Here is a 6,087-nt window from a genome sequence, read left to right as displayed (position 1 = left end):
GATACTTTTAGTGTATATATATATATATATATATATATATATATATATATATATATATATATATATATTAGCAGCTGATTGCTTACCGAATGCTGTATCTAGGTATTTTAATAGATGTTTACCTTTGAATTAACAAACTTAATTATTGAGAAAATCTGTGTAATGCATGCTTTATTTCTGGTCTGATTGTGGATTTTACCATATAAAAAACATCTCTTTCAAACACCTTTGCATCAAGAATATTTTATGAGAAAAGTGTGAATTGTTCCCAATTAGAGCATTTGCACATTTTAAGCTTTTTTAGAAAAGACACAAGAAAATTAAATAGACATAAGTTACAGAAACTGTCATAGTCTATTACCTTTAATGTGAGAATTATTCACTCATATTTTAACTCAGAAAATTCATAAAATAAAAATAAAAAACAATAAATAATACATAATTATGTTTTTTTATTCTATTTTATTTCCAATTTCTTTAGCATAAATTTGGCACCTGGAGCACCAGATGTGGCAGGAAAACCTTTTCACCTCTGTAATTTGTTCAGAGATTGTTCACCTTCTTACAACACCTGAAAGAAGCACCAGTTTCTGGTATCTTTACTCTGTGGCTTCTTCATTTACAATTTACAACAGGCCGGAGCCGTGGCACACGACTGTGGATGTCGTTAATCTTAATGTAAACTTTGGCGATCCAGGCGACATCTAGGTGTGTATATCTATGATTTAAAAACCTGCACTAAGTATGCAATTAAACTACATGAACTCCACCCAGTGTAAAACACGCAAACAGCAAATCAAACAGACTCAAAAGGAGCAACTCTGGTCTTGCTTTGGGTTTTGTTTATTTCTGTGTTTTTCTGTTCCTCTTTCATTTAATCAGTTATGATCTAGTTCACTTTAGTTCAGCCCTTCATAGTTATTTTAGTTTCATTATTTGATGTTACTTATGGTTAGATCTGTCTCTTTCTTGTTTTTCTTTATTTCAGTCCTCGTGGTGTTTTTTAGTTATATTTATAGTTATTTTGTTATTCTTGATCAAGTTATTCTTTAGTGTTTGCAGGGCCGGCCCAAGGCATAACAAACTAAGCAGCCGCTTAGGGGCCCAGGGCCACTAAGGGGCCCCCTCAGTGGAGCTGATAATGTATGTAGAAATCATTATTTTGTGGATAAAAAGAAAAAAAATAATTGCTTTTGGGGGCCCCTGGTCGCCGCGTTAAGTACTGCACGCTTCGCCGGTAACATGAGTTAAGTATGCAAAACAATGTCTCAAAAAACAGCTTATCCTTCTGGGAGGGAAAAAAGAAAGAGGAGGAATAGAAAAAAGCCAAGATAAAGATTTATTTTAATGTGTCTTGGTAACGTAATGTAAAAGATTTGTAAAGCTGCTAATAGAAAATTACCTTGATAGCGACCTGAAACGGTCCAGTTCAACAGCCAAACATTTATAGTAGGTCTTTGTGTAAGTGTCAATAAAATAATTTGTTTCTTGGAAAAATTTATGTTTATTTCTAACAGTTAGGATAATATATTTTAAGTTGTTTGGTTCACGTTTTGAGATTTGTGTAAAATTATTGTATTTTATTTCGTGTCAAACTATTTTTTTGTTGAAAGTTATCGCGAGATTTGCGTATATGTAAAAGGCTGTGAGACTTGAATAAACAGAATAAACAGAAACCTGGAACAGAGCTATGTGCAGCAGCCTCGTGTCTCTTGTAGCTGTCAAGGTATTTTGTAATTATGTTTGTAATATTTTTTAAATTTATCAGTTATGGTGTATTAATTACTTTATATTTTAATTTAGAGTGGACGACGAATAATTAATCTGTTAAAGACCTCCGAAGTGGCAGGCGTCCACGAGGTAACTTGTTAAAGCAAGTGTCACCTGTCTGTCTGTAAATGTATCTATATCTAAAGCTTTGTGTTTTATTTCTATAGTTTTCACGGCGTTTAATAAAGAACCCGTGTAAAGGAAGCCGTGATAGTGTTGTCACTTTGGAACTATTTTGTGATTGTATGAAAACTAAGTTTGAACTTTAAATGAGTCGATTCTCATGGTTGGCTCTGTATATTTCTGAGGTATTTTTGGCTTGAAAACAACGTGTTTGACAATATTTGATAACAATAATTTAAACATTTCAATGTTTGACATTGTCTAGTATGTTTTTATTTCAGGCTACATCTGCTACATCGTAGAACTGCTCTATGATGTAGTTGGGGATATGTTGTTTGCTGCTGAGCATTATCATTTTGTGGCTAAACCAAACATTATTTTTACATCAATTTCTAAGTTATGTGAAACTGCTGTTAAAATCATTTGAAGGCTCAAAATCAGTTTGGTACTAATCCACATTCCAGGGGAGAAAGACTCACCTGGTATAAACAAAAGTTTTAGCTACTGGAGTAACGCTTAAGAGAAATTTATTTAATCACAGAATGTCATGAATGTGTGTGTATGTATTCCATCTTAGGTTTGGCCGCACCGATTGCAGTTTTCTGGCTGATCCCTGGTCACTGATCTTTAAAAAGCCTGATCTGATGATTTTGACTTTGACTGATATGAATTTTTTTGTCTGAAATGTCGCTAAATATAGCAAGAAAGTCACTAAGTTGGCAACAGTGGGGTGAATATTATTAACTGCAAACGTGCAGACCCATAGCCGGCAGAAGATTAATAAGCAAAACAATGTCTCAAAAAAGGACTTATCCTTCACTGAGAAAGAAAAGAGGAAAAATTGAAAAAAGCCAAGATAAAGGTATGTTTAATATGTCTTGGTAATGTAATGTTTATAAAAAAGATTTATGAAGCTGTTAATAGTAAAGCTTTATAGCTACCTTCATTAAATTTTTAGCTATTGGAGTTACTCTTAAGAGAAATTATTTTAATCATAGAATGTCATGAATACGTGTGTAGGGCTGCACTGATTGCAGTTTTCTGGCTAAACCCTTGTTACCGATCTTTAAAAAGCCTAACCTACCAATTTTGATTTTGGCCGATACTAATTTTTTTTGTCTGAAATGTCGCTAAATATAGCAAGCAAGTCGCTGAGCTGGCAACAGTGGGGTGAGTATTGTTTACTGTAAACGTTTAGACATGACCTGGTGGGACGGTCTGTCAGTCAAACTTCTCACTGCAGAGCAGAAGAGGAGATAGGCTGATTTTTAAACCTTTCCTGACAAAAATAAGATCAGTGGATAAGATGCACTGATACTTCACATTCGGCCGATCACGATCCCACAAAATGAAGGAAATAAGCACCCAGAAATCCACCTATAAATGTATTCTATATTATATATGCATAGGATATAATGTAAACAGCACTATCAGAGATCCAATAAGTTTATAGCAGGTGTGCGAATTATCTAATATTCTAACTGTTGATTCCAGTCGGTCCACATTGTTAGCAGAAATAGAGGGCCCCAAAACCAAATTTCGCTTAGGGCCCTATGGAGGCCCTGACCTGGTGGGCCTGTCTGTCAGTCACACCTCTCACTGTAGAGCACCAGAGGACAGAGACTGATTTTTAAATTTTTGCTGACCAAAATAAGATTAGGGGATAAGATGGGCTTCACATGTAAGTATTGGCCAGTCACAATCCCCCAAAATTAAGGAAATCGGCACCCAGAAATCAACCAGTTGATAAATCAATTGGCCAATAAATGTATCCTGCTATACATTTGACAATGATAATGTAAACAGCACCCCCAGAGATGCAATAAATTTATAGCAGGTGTGTGAATGATCTAATGATCGGGCTGCTGATTGGAGCCAGTCCACATTGTTAGAAGAACTAGAGGGCCCCAAACCCAAATCTGTTAGGGCCCCATGGAGGCTTGGGCTGGCCTTGCCACACCATTTGACATTTCATCATTGTCAAAATAAACTTTATTTATCTGATTTTCTGTTCTCCTGATTGTGTTCTGTATGTGGGCAAAAAGACTTGAATCCACATGACAGAGTCATTTACGGTGAGTGGGGAATGTGGAAGTTTATTCTAAATAGAGGAGTCATGATGTGTATAAGTTGCACATTTATGGAATAAATGCAGATGCAGATGTTTTTTTTTATTATTATTATTATCCTTGATGCCCATAGAGCCTTTTTTTTTTCTTTTTTTTTTCGTCAGGAGGCCTGCTTGCGTCCCTCAACAATATGATTTAAATGAATTGGTCTGGCTGCCCTCGGTCTAATGACTGAGGATTGTCAGTTCCTCTGCCTCCATGTTAAGACTTCAGGCCCATGGTGTGGAAAGGAGCCCTCTATCAAATTATGGGGAAGAATATTTTTTGAATAAAGACATGTATGTTTAAAAAAAAAGAAAAAAAAAGAAAATGTTTCTATTTTTCATTGTCTTATTGGTGGGGGGGGTAGGGGGGTAAACCCTTCACCACTAGACCCAAGTGATTCAGCTGCAGGGAAAACTTCTGACTTTAACTTTATCAGGCTGCCCCAGTGGGGGACTAAATGCCGGGTTCGCTACAGGCAGCCTCAGGGTCGGTTCTGGGCAGGCAGAAATGTTAAGGGGGCCTCATTATGCATACATATTAGGGGTTGAAACGAAGCTGAAGTTGCTTTCCGATTCCAGGTTCCGATTTGGAAAATAGCTAATAGGTGATTCCACCTAATCTTTCCTTGCCTTCAGGATATGTAATCCTGAAGGCAAAACTACAACACATAGACACTTCAAACATGGACTAGATTATTCTCAACTAACAGAATATTTAAAATTATGTTATTTGTGAAACCTTTTTCTGATTTGTGAAACTTCTATAAAGGGTGATTTCAGAGCCTTTTTTGCATCTGGATCACACTAGAACTGCTCTAATTTCAAAACTACAAGACCTAGACTCTTCAAACCTGGATTGGATTATTCTGCTCTAATAGGATATTAGGATCAGAATTTAGAACCATGTTTGGGATTTGTGAAACTTTTCTGATTCGTGAAACTTCAATAAAGGTTGATTACACCACTTTTTTGAATCTGGATCACACTAGAATTTCAGTGATGCTCCCAGCTCAGACCACAGTTCCCTGTTTAAATTGACATCAATTTTTCCTCGGTGTCTCTGAAGGACCACCCCTTGATCACTACAGCTCTGGGATTGGCTTATAGGGGACAGACCTACCATTGGCCAGAGAGCTTCTTGTCCGTTCATTGACAACAATGAAGTTGAATACATAATGAGCACTGGCCTGGCTTAGGTGTTTTCCTTGTTCTACTCTCAGACTAGCTTTGGAAATGGCCAGCAGCCTTCTAAGGGCTAAATGCTGAACTCCAGCATAACAGTGATGCTTTAATGGAAACAACAAAAACTATAGCTTTAACACAGAAGAATATACTGGTAAATGCATAATCAGTTTAATTTCCACTTGGATTACTTTTTCAGTTTGGATTTTTGGTGGTTTTATGGGCAATATAATTTAATGCAAAGGAGACTGAAGGGACAAGGACCAAAATGAAACAACTTCTCCTTGCCACATATCTGTCAGCTTTAAGTAAGTACAGATCAATGTTTATGCTATCTATGCTGTTGCATACCATGGTATACATTACAAACATGAATGCAATTATGAATTTTGCCTAATCTAACAGAAATAGAATTCTGTTATATTATTTATTTACATCTATCATTTTTAGGGGTAAAATTAAAAAATTGGGGGGATCAGCTCAGCTAAATTCACAACGTCCAATCTTAACTTTCAAAGCATTCATCAGACTGTGCACAAGCTTTAAAAATATCTAACAAGTAGAACTTCTTGTCTAATTTGATAACATCAAATAAGTAGAATTGATATTTAAAAGTGATATTCTCTGTGTTGCAATTTTCCTGTATTACCCTGATTCTGAAATATTTTTCACATTTAAAGTCTAAAGTGAAAATGTTATCCTCTTGCTTTTAAGCAGTTTGTTTCTGCATATAGATAAAGAAAAAAAAAAGAAAAAGAAATTTAAAAGGGACAGCTTTTGTATGAGAGAAGTGCAGATGGTCTGTCTTCAACTCAGACCACAGAAAATGGTTCCAACCTCTGACCTTTGCTTTTTTTTGTAGGGTCAACAGAGCAGTCTGGGTCTGGAGGGGGTATGGA

This window comes from Xiphophorus couchianus, chromosome 13 (genome assembly GCF_001444195.1).
Source record: "Xiphophorus couchianus chromosome 13, X_couchianus-1.0, whole genome shotgun sequence".
NCBI classification, from domain to species: Eukaryota; Metazoa; Chordata; class Actinopteri; order Cyprinodontiformes; family Poeciliidae; genus Xiphophorus; species Xiphophorus couchianus.
This window is presented reverse-complemented; position numbering follows the sequence as displayed.